This window comes from Agelaius phoeniceus, chromosome 4 (genome assembly GCF_051311805.1).
Source record: "Agelaius phoeniceus isolate bAgePho1 chromosome 4, bAgePho1.hap1, whole genome shotgun sequence".
Classification (NCBI taxonomy): Eukaryota; Metazoa; Chordata; class Aves; order Passeriformes; family Icteridae; genus Agelaius; species Agelaius phoeniceus.
The window spans coordinates 44100010-44114462 of NC_135268.1; the positions used below are offsets into that span (position 1 = coordinate 44100010).

At 34.7% G+C, this 14453-nt stretch overlaps 1 long non-coding RNA gene across 1 annotated transcript in view; it reads right to left on the reverse strand.

The window, feature by feature from the left end:
- The window catches only part of LOC143693845 (uncharacterized), a 221991-nt gene that overhangs the window by 15420 nt on the left and 192118 nt on the right, over positions 1–14453 (reverse strand). The window contains exons 2-4 of the long non-coding RNA XR_013181827.1: positions 8551–8665; positions 7571–7694; positions 5664–5762 (exon numbers count right to left, since the gene is read on the reverse strand). This is a non-coding gene — a long non-coding RNA (uncharacterized LOC143693845). The remainder of the gene's footprint in view (positions 1–5663; positions 5763–7570; positions 7695–8550; positions 8666–14453) is intronic.

Genomic DNA, 14453 nt, shown 5'->3' on the forward strand with positions numbered 1-14453 from the left:
ACAGAAGGTAGAGTCTGGTGCAAGGTGATGCTGAGGTAAGCTGACCTTACAGCTGCTGAGGTAAGGCTGATGTATTGTGAGAGCTGCAAAAACCTAGCTGCAGCAAACCCATGCTACTGGTAATTTGAAGAGACAAGAACCATTACTTTCTTTTGCTATTTTCTTTCCTTCAAAAAACCTTAATTTCCCTTTACTCGCAATCTCTTTGCCTCTTTTTTCTGTCAGCTGGTGCTCAAGCCCTCTCCTGGCACCTAAGAAAATACATGTTAGAGCAGCAAGTTGTGTGTGCTGATTGGAAGGGGTTAATGCATCTGGCAATTTTGTAAAAGACCCTTTGTCCAAATCAGATTATGTCATTAGCAGAGGAGGCTGTATTGAAATATGGCATCATATTTATAAGGGAATGTTTGAGCTCAGAACTTTCAGCAAACAGTTTCATGCTATTCTGAAAATAACATCTTAAGACCAGTGACAGAAAATTAACATTAATAAAACCAATAGGTATAGAACAAGTGATGAAAATCCACATTTTTACTTTAGACTACCACTTTTAAATGGGAAATGTGGATCCTTTTTTTGTTGCACTGGGCTCCTTAGCACTATTTCAACTTGCTGAACTGTAACAGAACAAACAAACAGAGGAAATTGCTTCTCAGGTGAGAAATAACTAAATTTAAAAAAGAAGAGAGAGAAAGATAGAAAAAAATAAGTCTGCAAAATGTAGTTTCAAATCCTAGGATTTCTGTAGAGAAGTCCAAAATATGACTCAGAGTAGTGAAAGGAAAATACAACAGAGAATCAAGACCTCATGCATGTATTCAGCTCTTCATTATTCAGTGAGCTGAGATACTCCTGACCCCAAATGATGAAGGTATGGAGGTCACTGCAGAAACTTTCCAGTTCTCCATAATGAGTTAGTTCAGGGTCAGCTGAGCTTATTAACTGTGGCTCAGCACTTTCCTTGCTATGCTCACTGTGGCTGCTCTGAAGCCTCAGTGAGGATGCTTGCTCTGCCCCTGAGTACTCCAGCAGCAGAGCTTAATAGGTTGAGCAGAGAAGTAGCCTGGGCCTGAGGTTCCCACAGGGCTAAGCCAGTCTGATAACCCGCCTGCAGCTGAGGATCAGTGGATCTGTGCAGTTGGCATGTCTAGAGATAATAAGTCTGCCTGAACTTGGTGGCCTTCCAAGCAAAATAACTGAAATGTCTCTGAAGCACAGAGACATTCTACCTATTAAAAAAATAAATAAATAAAAAATTCTGCCTTTAGCAGCAGTACATCCATGTTTGTGTGGTGTTTATCTCATCTCATAGTACTGCCTGGCCCAAGGAGTCCTTGTAGCTTGAGAATGGCTTAAAAAGATATCAAAATTGAGTAATTTCTTTAAGTCTTTTTGAATATAAAAGCTTTCACATTCAGAATGATATGTTATGAACAACTGATCCCATTCTAGAAAATGTTTTTAAAAATCTTGAACATTCTACAGGAAAGATGGATGGAGACTATTAACAATAGTGTGTAGTGACAAGACAAAGGGGATTGGCTAAAAAGTGAGAGTTTAGGTTTAGATTGGATATTAGGGAGAAATTCTTTGCTGTGAGGGTGGTGAGACATTGAAACAGGTTGCTCATAAAAGTTGTGGATGTCCTTGGAACACTCAGAAGTGTTCAAGGTCAAATTAATTGAACCTAGGAGGCAGATGATATCATCAAAAGTGCTAAATATTAGTGAAAATATTTTTATATTGCATTTCTGTGAGATGCAGTAATAGAAATTAATTTCATGAAAGAATCTTTACCCCAGGCATCAGCATATGCCATTATGTTTTAACTGATGAGAAGGAAAGAGTGAAAAGCAACTTTTCTACAAGACTTTAACCTATGGATGTCAACAAATTCCTTCACTGAAATGACTGAAACACATTGTATATGACATTTAACTCTCAATTCCGAAATCTTAACAAATGACATCTTTAGTGCAGTTGACACATTTAGGTTTGTTTTCTAAAGAGCTTTCCATAGTGATCTAGCTTGAGGAGGAAAGTTTTGGATACATCCTAAAGCATGACTTCCAGGAAAAGTCAGAAATAACTCTCTCCTTTACAAAATTCCTTTGAAATAAGTTTACACCATAGAAAGAATATTTTTAAACAGTCAGTTAACTGAGGACAAGAGTTTCTTCTTAATTCATCAAGACATTGGAAAAAAACAGCCCAAAGCAAGATGCTTTGTACTGTACCATTCACATAAAACTTTCAGTCCTGTTTCTCAGGCATTCTCTTTGGGATTTTTTTTATTAGTGTTCTCATACCTAAAAATTAAAGTATCACATATCCTCAGATAATACTGCACTATAATTTTTCACAAGGATAGACTAAAACAAATTCAAAATTGTGCTTCTAGGTGATTCTCTGTATATCAAGACATAGGTGGATTATAAAGCAAGCAGTAGCAGAGAATCTGTCAGATAAAATATGTCAGAGAACAACAATATCACCTTTGAAAGATGTAAGATTTCTCAGAACAGCCAATATGTGACAGCATTTAGTAAAGTGAGCATGCAGCATTTAATGTAAAGAGCACTCAAAGTGTTTGTTGGCTTAGTGTTTCTCTCTGCATGGGAAGTCACCTAAAGGGCCAAATCCAATCTTTGTGTAAGGATATCAGAAAGAATCTTTAGCTCTGGAGAGGAGATAGCAACAAGCCTATACCTTATGAGTAGTACAAAACTGTGCTCCAGAGTAAAAACTACATACAGTATGTAGAGCCCTGAGACTAAAATAGGAAAACACTCAATACCAGACTGAATGTATCTTCAGCATGCTCATCTAAGAAATTGTTGGAAATTCTAGAATTTCTGAAGCTTTCAAATGCAGCCGAATAACAATAATTCCTTTCCTCCAAGAATTCTGTACCTTTGGCCAAAAAAAATTTCAAAATGATTCTTGAAAGAAACTGTTAAAGAGTACTGAGTAGATGGATGATTAAGGAGTTCACTAGACATAATGGAGAAATTCTAAGAACCTATTTTGCTCAGCTGAGTGTAGTATTTCTCAGATCAAAGCAATGAAACAGGAAGAAAAGCAAAAGGACAAGTGAGTGTCCAAAGCAAAATATAATTTTGTATTAAGAATGCATTTTCATCTTCCTTTAAGATATGAAGTTTGAGAACCTTTCCGTAAGGATCAATAAGTAAATGATCAATGTCCAACAAGTCCAAAAATAGAGTTAAATTCAGCTAAATATTAATTTTTATAAAGAAAAAGGCCTTCAGTTTTTCTTCTGGGAACATTATCATAAATGATCCTTCAAGTTATGTAGTTTATGCTAGAAAAAACTGTTTTGATTCTCAGGCATCAGTAACTAGTATGAATTCAAACCACGTATGAGTGTTACACAGAGGAATAGCTGGGTGAATGCTGTTTTTCTTTTGTGCCTTTTTTTTTCTTTCAATTAATTTTCCTTTTAGATAACTATGTGATGTCTGAGTCTAAAATTATTAGTTGAAATAAGATATGAAAGCAGTCATTGCATCTAGTAATAACTCTGCCTTCCAGCTCTTTTGGCAAATGCAAAAAAAATGCAGCATGAATTAAATCTAGGCTTCTCTCTTCATAACTGTAAATTAAACAGTTCTGACAAAGCACAGATACTGAAACCACTGACAAAGCAAATTCTGGGCAGATATCACATACTACCAGCTCTGCCAAAATGAATATGAACAAAGATGCTTATGCTAATTTATGTAAAAGATTAAAACTAAGCAACTACAGAAAGATTAGGAATTAAAGTGTTAAGATGAAGTCTAAACTTATTTCTAAAATGGCAGAATAGGTGTTTTGCACATTTTAAGATCTTGGGCTTCTGTTAATAATTTTCTGGTTTGTTGATCATTGTCCAAAGATTCAGCTGAGGAAAAAGGTAGCTGCCCCTCTGAATGCAAAAACTGAGGACGAGGAGTGATATTGTAAATCTATGCCAGGTTAACAAACCAATTTGCTTTATTTTTGATGCAAACTAATGAAAAATAGGTAAAGACAAGGCTTAGGAAGCTTAAAAGTGAATTCCTCCCTGCTGAAGAGGGAGAGTGAAAAAAACCCTCTAAGTTCATTCTCAATTTAAAGCAAAAGAGAACAACTCTTCTTCTTTTCTTTCCCATTAAAATCATTTATCTCATTCCCACATAATTGGTTACTTCATTACAACAGCATTATAGTCCAATAATGCTAATCTATGGAAGAACATTATCATACTATGATTTAGACAATCCAGGAGTGCTAAATAATAAAGGACATTAGAAAGGCATAAACAAGGAACAGTCTTAGAATGGAATTTCCATATGGCCTTGGCAGCGCTTATGAACAGCATGAGGGAAGATGCAAATGTATTGAGAAATAGGTTCACAAGTGGGAAGGCAGAGTGATGAGTAGAAGAGAAATGGACAGAGCCAAGTCTCTGGAGTTCATAATAGGTCATATTGTCACTGCAAAGCACAAGGCCTTAGTTACCTGTTACTGCATGATAACTGCTGGCATCTTATCTATCTGCTTCCACATGGACCCTTCATTTACAGAGCACTTCAGTCCACAGAGATGAATTGCTGCTTAGTTACAGTTTAGCAGCAACTTTCTCAGCAGGAGATGTATTTGACCTATCAACTTTTCACATGCAGCCAAAAGATTAAGGCTTTCCGTAGATGCAGTAAATCTCACCTGTAGCTGCAATTTGCATCAGTATTTCCATTCATTCTCTGCTTTAATCTGTAGCCAAACACTACTCTCTGATTTAGGGAAAGCAAACTATTTTCAGTTCGCCTCCGGAGTCATACACAGTATTAAATTTCCTCCTTGACTTGAATGGAGTCCACAATATTACTATATTTTATGGAATGCCTTCCTGTCAGTGTGTTTCTCAGACACTAGTTTTCCCCAACAGAACAATGATTAATTATTTGGTGCTTTACTTATACTGCAGGCATGTAAAGGAAGTCAGAAATTTTTAGCACTTTCAGTCCAAGTTTAATAAAAGACAGTAAAAGTAACAGGATGTGAGTATATATCCATTTGGATTTAGAATATATATTATGCAATAGCATGAAGAATTTGATTGTGAAGGGGTATTAATTAAAATTCAAGGCAATTGGAAAAGTTTAGTTAAAAAAAGGGAGTGGTGAGGAAAAGGACAGAATTTCTGTCAGTTAGGTCATGATATGACACTCAGTGTGGAAAAATGCATATCAATGTCTCATCTGCTCAAAAGAGATAGCATGATATATTTGAGAGAAAAAACAGGGCTGTTGAGAACCTAAGGAGAAAAACAGCCAAATAAATGCAGAACTGGAGGCTCAAGTATTGCTTGGCCTTAACTTGTCTCTGCAACTTAACAATAACTCACAAGTGATAGGGTTTGGCTTCAAGTCTGAATAAGAAATAAGATCCTCAAATAATTTTTGTAACCACATGCTTCCCGAAAGGCAGGTGACAGGCAAGGTTGCACTGCTATGACATGAAAAATCATGTTGTCTCATTTAGGTCATTAGCATCATGAAAAGGAAGAGGCAAGACCAGCTGATCACCGACAGAGAGGACTGGAGGGCTATTGGGAAGGAACATTTGTGGCTACATACAAAATGAAGCAGCAATGAGCTTTTTCTGCCCACACTCACCATTGGTGTAGTCAGGATGGTCATGTTAATGCATGGAGTTTTCTACTTTTTTCCATTAGAAAAGGATTCTGCTGTGTTAAACAATATACAGGATTCCAGCTGCAGAGAGAGTAGAATGTTAGGAAGACTTGGAATAAGCATGCTGTCTTTGGATAATTTTGAATTGTTCTTAATACAGTAAGAATGTGTGTGTGTGTGTGCATTGTTTTAAATCAGTAAGAAAGGTGTCTTTAAGAGGCAAAACACTTTGTGAACTTTTTATGGTAAAGTATCTTTTCCCTTGCTGTCCAGTTGAATAACTGTGCAGAAGATGCAGAAGATGACTCTGAAGCATTGTCATAGGAGGATATGGATGAGTTGAAGAGAAATCTATTACCTGTTATAGGCAAAACAATTTCTTCTGCATTTCAACTTCTGTGTTTTGGTAAGAACAGCTCTGAATAGAGCTGTGAAACAGTTAATAGGAGAATTGTTTAAATAACATGAAATATGACAGTCTTCAAAATCCAGAACAGCTGGAAATGTCATGGAAAGCAAGCCACATCTCATGAGATACCCACTAAGGTGCTGCTGCATTCTAATTATAGCTCAAAGAACAATACGTATGAGGTTTCACTGTCACTAATGCTAAATATTCTTAATTACTGTGTTATTAAAATTTCTTTAAAGTATCCTTTGATTTCAAATACCACTAGAATAGAAACTGTCTAATAAGTTCCATCTCTATCTTTCAGAGATTTCAAAGGATTATTACATAAGATAAAGACGATTCATCCAACAACGAAGTAAAAATGCAATGCATAAATCCAGACTTCAAATAAAATAATGACCTAATTCTTTATCAAAAGCTACATTATGAAGTAGAAGTAGGTGCTTAATTATAACACTTCCACCACTATTAAGGTTTAAAGATTCAAACACAAGCATGAACTACAAATACCTATTACCTGAGCTTATTTTATCTTCAATAATATAATATTAATAATTTTCCCACATTTTTTGTACATAATGTAGGCAGTAGTATGAAGTACTCACATGAAGCACATTTCCCTGTTTCTACATGACTTAGAAACACCATGTCACTGGAGGAGGGATGTAAAAGTGGAAGATCATGGAACCTATCTTTTGTTCATTTTGCTACATTTCTCAGTACACATGGACTTCTTAGCATACATTGCAAGTGCACAGCTATAAGCTGGATTTTATTAAGGGCCCTTCACATGGTAACATACTAGCAACATACACTGTGATCTTGAAAATTCATATCTTAGAATGTCTATCGGGGCCATCGAAGCTATACTGTTTTCTACAAGATTTAGGTTCTTCATTCTTAGGGTACATATAATACCAACTACACATTTCCTGAACCCATATAGTGGGTTCCTGAACTTCCATATAGTGGAAGTTTTCTCTACTCAGAAGTACTTCTGAATTCATTAGCCTTCCTAATTTATCTTGGCACACACAAGTAAGAGAGCCTTCCAAAGGTGCAATACATGGGATGAATCATTTATCTGCAAAGCAAATGAGCTGAAAATTTAGGTCATTGAAAAATATTCAGCAAATATTCATTACTTTGTTCTGAGTTCTTAATATCTGGTATAATCTGACAGATTTTTGATAGTTTTAATATTTTTTCATATGTATGTCTGTATATATGTATGCATGAAATATATTTATTATCCTAATGGACTTTTTGTGACAGCAAAAAGAGTGTATAGTATTTTCTGATGTTACTTTTCTACATCAGTATTGCATGATATGTATATATTATAAACGTAAACTTCCTGATAATTAATAGTAGCTTAGAACAGAGGTTTTATATACAATTTCCATCGAAATTAACTGCTCCTTACATAAAACTTGGAATTCTATGGGCCTCTATTTAGAAATACAATGGATCCTACCTGTTGAAAATAAAAAAAGTCAACTCTGCTGTCTGAAAACGCATCTGCATTCTGACATCTCCGAAGTTACAACAGGAAATTATCCTGCCCTGCCTTCAGCGCTTCTGTCCCCTTGTTTGCACATCTGTAATACACAAACATAATTACAATTTCCACCATGCTCAAGCTAGCCCAGAAGGGCTACTTCAGTTAAGTACCTGTGAAGCAGTACACACTGAACTCTGAGGAGCTCTAACTGCGCTGCTCTCAGGAACTACACAGATTGTGGTGTACACAAAAAATGGTTTGAAGCGTTCTGACCTTAGAGATTAATATTTCCAGCCTATGGGGTTTTTGATCAAATATTTGGAGATGTTCCAAATGGGAACAAATAATACTCCAGTTTATTGCATGTGGTTGTTAGTTGCAGAGCTGTTACTGAGATAGCTTTTGATGTATTTTTTTAACTAGTATTAAATAACTAAAGAGGTGGGGAAATGCCCTCCTTTTTCTGAGAGGCAGTATTGCTTTTATCATGTGAAATTTATAAAAGATTAAATCTCAGTATCTAATCTTCCACCTGTGAATAACATGATTTTAATGTTTTCCATTCAGCACTGTTTGCTCTAAGACCCGGGACATGAATAAGAGAGAGGAAGTCTAAGGATGTAACTCGCCATCAGTCAGCTCAGAGACACACTCAACATTTGATCAATAAACTGCTTCTTGTGACTCCACTGAATTTACTAGGTTCAAGAAAATACTTTTGACTCAGATTAGCTTAGTGCAGGTGCATTATACTTCTTCTTTCTGGTAGTTTATGTACTGGCAAATTTGTACTGGAGAAAATATGGAAGATACAAAGTTCAAAAAAGAGTGCTTTCATTGAACTGAATGGTAAAAAAGGAATGCACTGATGGTTTCAAAGTAATGATTCTGGAATTCTGTCTCATTTCCTTCTTTAGAGGAAAAATACAAAGTCATAGTGGTTTTCTTCTTACCTTTTTTTACATTTTATTTATAGAGTTAACTGGATATTTCATCATTCATTTCAATGGATCCAGTTTGCAAGCCTTCTGGGGTTTTTAGGTAAAATGTTTTCCTCTTCTGTTATGTCTGAAGTACAACAGAGATATATGAAAATGGAAATTTCAGGTTTAATGCTTCTATTGTGAAAAAAACCAAACAAAATTTCATTCTGAAGGGCTGCTACCAAATGAAGAAAAGGTATGTCATTCTGATTGTTTCATTTAGTTCATGCACTTTTGTAAAAAAATATTATTAGATGCTCTCTTCTCCTTATCTGAGCCTAGTAGTCCATCTAAGCATTAAAGCAACAAAGTTAACTTACTCCTGATGATGAATTGCCAGTTTGGTTAAATATACTTTTTCCTTCCTTTCTGATGTTTAATGCTTGAAGTTCTGGATACTTCTCATATACTGTTAATATCAAAATTTTCAGATATTTTGAAGTTTTCCACTAGATTCTTTTTACTTACATTTTCTATTTTGCTACTTTTTTCAAGGAAAAATTTGTTAATTTTCTCTAAATTCAAAACTTAATTGAATTTTGATGTATAACATCAATCCAACTCCAAGAAATATTTTTGCTTCATGTAATTAACAGGATACAAAAAAGGAGAATTTATAGATGTTTTCTCTGCTAGTTACTCTGCTATGTAATCTACCTTAACACTTGAAGAAGTGAAAAATACATGTGAATTTCCACTAATCCCTATGCAAAATTATGTAAAACAGGAGAAAGGATACATTTTAAGATAGAGTATTTTTTCTAAGTTATGCAACTCCTAGTGTTTAAAGTTTCAGATGCATTTTTAATGCCTAGATTAAAGGATGGTTCACTGTAGGCTTCCATTAGAAAGTTTGGCAGAAAAAGAGAATAAATGGGATTTTTGTTTTTTCTCTTTTGATCTCACATATAGAAATAAATCAAGTTTTGTTTTAACCAACTAAGAGAAAGCATGACATGGCTGTCATAGCTACCTGTCTCTTTTACACCTATCACTGACTGAACCATTGAGAGTAATTCTACTAATATACAAAGGGACTTGAACACCTCTTATGTTCATTTAACAATAATAAAATACCTTATTGCAAATGGAACCTTACATTGCACCTAAATATTGTCTTTTTCTTATTGACAGATTGTTGTTTATATTAATATCAGTACATAAATATTTATTAGCATCATTTCTATTCTTAAATTGGTCTCCTAGAAAATTTGACAGGCTCTAGAGTAAGTAGACCACAAAAAGAGTATGAAATGAGGTTAAGCACTACACATAATATGTAGCATGTAGCAGTTTTGTTCTCCAGCAAATATTTGCTCTTGCTTCTACAGCAAGCAGCAGAGTGCCTTGAAAGAAATTAATATAAAATATAAAATAACATCGAACATCCCAACTTAATTTAATTGACCTTCTGATATTCACAATAAAATATACACTTTTAATAACACATATCTTCAAAAGGGCAATTTTTGACTTGCAGTAATTAAGATAACTTAAAAGGCCTTCTCCTCATCTGTATCTTTTATTCCATTACTAGCAGAAAATCTGGCAGTTACAGAAATACCAAAATAAATTATTCTTGAGATAAGTAGCTTACGTAACCATGATTCATTAACTGCATTTCTTTCCAAAGCTTCTTACACTTCTGAATCTTTCTGTGGAGTACAGTCTGCAAAAGTGTTCATAGTATTCAATTTTTTCATTAGAATATTCTAGGCAGAACTAATATAGCACAAAATATAGGCATGTGGGGTCATTCAAGCTCCATTCCTTCCTGTGTATGAAGGAGAACTCCATTAACTACATAGTCTACTGAAATAAGCTACATCCTCCAATAAAATTTATGAAGTGCTAGTCATCAGGGTAAGAGCTGTCAGTGTGTAAAGGTTGAGATTACAAACTGGAAAAGAAAAATGCCTTCCATAAGTATAAGAAGATGGAAGGAAAAGGACTTTTATATCTGGGACTTTTTGTTCTGAGAAGCACCTAAATAGCAAAACAAGTAGGATACCAGGAGGCAGTTCCCTCTTCCCAAGTTAAGGCACCCTTTTTGCTTGGATTTTTGCCCTGAACTGTAGGTACTGCTGAAACTGTGGGTTTCAGCTGATTTTATGAAGCCTATGCAAAAACACCTTGCCCAAAGGCACACATTTGCTCTAGACCAAGTATGGAATTATTTATTTTATTGGCCATGACACCTTATGAAATTTTGACTAAATTTAGGCTATCATTCTAGTTTTGTCCCTGTTGGAGTGGCACTGCTATTTCTAGAGTGAAGTCTGACAGGTCAAAATTTAGCTAACCCCTAAGAGAAACAAATTCTAAATGGTAGAATATGCTGGGTGCTCTAGGTTGTGTGTCCAGAGGATTTGTTCATTTTTAGCCCCCATCACCTGGGGATTTATTTTGCTGTTGAATAATGGCATACTGGTGGCTTCCAGCCCAAATCCCAGCTCTGACTCAGGAACATTTATTTTCAAAAGAATAATCATGAATCATAACCTTATCTGAGAAACCCCATAACTAAAGCTAGCCTTAAACTATGGTTATTTCAGCCTAAACTATGGTTATGTCAAGATCATCTCTACACAAAAGGATCATCTCTACACTTGCAAGTACAAAGTGCTACTTTTCTAGTGAACAGCACTGATGGTTCTTTTACTTTTGTCAATAGAAAGGCAAAAGACACATTATTATCATCACCCTAGTGCTTTCAGAGGACAGTGACTAAAGACAGTAGTCTAAATACAGACCTAATGCACCAGATAACCTAAGAGGTTCTTATGGACAGCTTTCTCTTCAAGAATTTCTGTCTTTAAAGACAGAGCATACAACTGAGGTAAATAGGAAGTATATGTATTTGAAAAATCAAACAAAAGGATATTTTTTAGAATATTTGGAAGAATAGTTTGTATTTGAAATTCCAGGAGATATTTACAATACTTACATGGGGCTTACTACAAATAGTGCTATGAATATGATTTCTTCACTTTGGTGAAGACACTGGTTCCCCATTACCTGTCCAAGGCAAAAGAGCTTTTATTTTCAGTGCACTCTAAGTCTGAGCATTGAACAGATGTCCCCCCTGCTAATGGGTCTGCATCCTTGTTTGAAAAAGGCTCATTAAACCTAGATCACCAGACTGCACTGTGGATCTGTATAGCATTCTCTGTGCCCTTATGATTCACATCTGTGAACATGGTGGGGCAAATAAAATATTTAAACTTGTTAATTCATTAGGGTTAGAAACTTAATTTCATAAGAAAACAAGAGCCCAGTTTCACAAAGTGACAGCATAACATCTCCTTCCAAGGGCATTAGCACTAAAGCACACCCATTAACTCAGAACCAACAGCAGATGGCCCTTGGAATGTAGGATGCTTATTTGGAAACAATTTGGGAGCAGGAATACAGAAAATCAACTGGGTTTATCCAAAGAAAAAGGTACAAGGCCAAAGAAACAGCTGGTATAAACTGGCAAAGCTTCACTGAAGTCAATTCAGGAAGACCCTTCCATTTCTATTAGTAGAGTTCTGGACACCAAAGCTTTTGAGAATTAAGAAAGATTGCTATTAGAAGGGGGCTCAGGAGGAAGGGAGCATAGCAATAAATTGAACAAAAAAGCCTTAAACAAGCAGGCTTAAATGTATTCTCTGGAATCTGTTCCAATCAAATTAATTTTGGATTAATCAAAAATTGGTTTGCTTTCATTAGAAAACATTAAATTACTTGAAGTCTGGGGTTTTTCCCTTTAAAAAATCATTTACTATGTGAATGATGCAAGAAAAGATATTCTGAAAATTCATTTCTAAATCAAAATTCCAATATTTGCAATTCAAAAGGGCACAAGTAGGAAGCAGGGCCTCATATATAAGTAAAATTTCAAGGAACTTGGTCTATTTTTAAAATGCTCAAATTCAATACTGAAAAAAGTCCAAGAAACTTCAAAAATAATTTTTAAATGCCCTTTACATTCCAACTTATAAGGAATTTACAGTGGTTTTCTACTGTAAATTCTACTTTCTCATGAGGTCTGAAAAGGCATCAGCTGCTATATGAAAACAAAATATGAAGTAAGTGGTCAAAGAACATATTTTCAATGTTTAATGTATTAAAACATCTTATCTAAAAGCTCTGACAATAACTTTAAATGAACCAAAGTGTTGATGAGATCAGCTTTAATTATTGTTAATTTTTTTGAGAGGAAATTGGTGGCTTTTGGTTAGTTGAAGATATTAAGTGGCCCATGATATTTCACATTCCATCTCCTACTTCCACAGTGGGTGCTTCAGTGTAACTTCCCAAAATCAGAGCCATGATAGCAAAGTCTTTTCAAAGTCAGTAATGTGACCCTAGAAGATGCAGAGATGTTGCACTTGGAGGACAATTCCCAAGCTGATTGATAGATCTGGGTAATGCTCTCACAGTAGCTCTTAATATGTTCTGCAACCAGTTAGAGGCTTTAAGTCCCTTTGTCTATTTGTTTTCACACTACTTTTCTAACAGTTGTATATAATATCTACAACTTGATAGACAAAGAAGTTTTTTTCCTTTTAAATTTTAATTGTATTAAGCTAAGTTTTACATCTTGACAATTTTCAGTTCCATTTTCTGCTAAGAATTTGGCTTCTTATGAAATTTAGATTCTTAAAACAAGATATGGGGTCTTTTTACAATTCACATAAATAATAGGTTAGGAACTGAAAAATATTCAAGGAAATGTTCTGTGTTTTCTGTAGTACAATATTTACATAAAATTTATTAAAACACATAGAAAAGCTTTTTACCTCAAAAATTACATTGTTTTGCCTGCAGAAGGCTCAAATGTGGAAATGGAAAAGTCATACAACAAAAATCTATGGCATCTGACATTCATTTTTATCATGTTTATCTCTTTAAAAATGCATTTGAATAACTAGAGTACAGCTTGGCATTCAAATTGCTTATAGAATTAGGTTTTTTGTGGTATTTATACTATAGTAACAATTTTCAATAATGTATTCTCTGTCTCATCAGAGATTTTTATTATGGAAGATTCATAAGCTGCTACAGCATTATAAAAAATTTCAAAAGAAATATCTGCTGAGAAACTCTTGCACTATTTACAGGCAGATACAACAAAATGAGAGACTCAACATAACTCTGTTGGTATTTTCTGATGCTACAAGTAAGAAACTGAAATTCAATTATACTTGGATCTGAAGACAAGAAGAAGAAAATATTTCTTTTACGGGAAATATCAGTCCATTTTACTAACTAACAAGTTTGAAGTGTAACAAGCTACCCACAATGGAAGTCGCCTATAAGATACTAAAAAGTATTCTCAACTACTTACTCACAAACCTTCAATTCCCTCAATTTTCTCAGCTTTTACCTTTCTTTAAGAAAAAAGAGAATCAAAATGACCTAGCCATGCTTAGAAAGAAACCTTGCCTGTGATTTGTCAGTATTGTCAAGCTCAAGTCAAACAATTTATCACTGCCTCAGAATAAAGCAATACTTTGACCTGGAAAAGGCATCCCAATGTTAAGTTTAGAAGCATATCCGTAAGAATGTGAACGACTTATTTGCTATTCTGCACATTTAATATGAACACTATGGAATGTCCCTCAATTGCCTCATTCCCTTTCTTTGTACAAAATTTCACTCTGGTTTAATTCTAAAAAACCCAAACCCTAAGATCAATGATTGGATTAATTTAATCTGTTTTTAGCTGCAAGACATAGACAAAAAGGCCAGTTCTAAGATGAAGGAACTAATAATCTGAAAAGAAGAACCAGTACTTAGTGTGTTTATTAATGACATGAAAATGTTGAGCAATGAGGTGATAAAAACTGCAAATTCTATTAAATTCTAAAAGTTTTCAGCCTCAT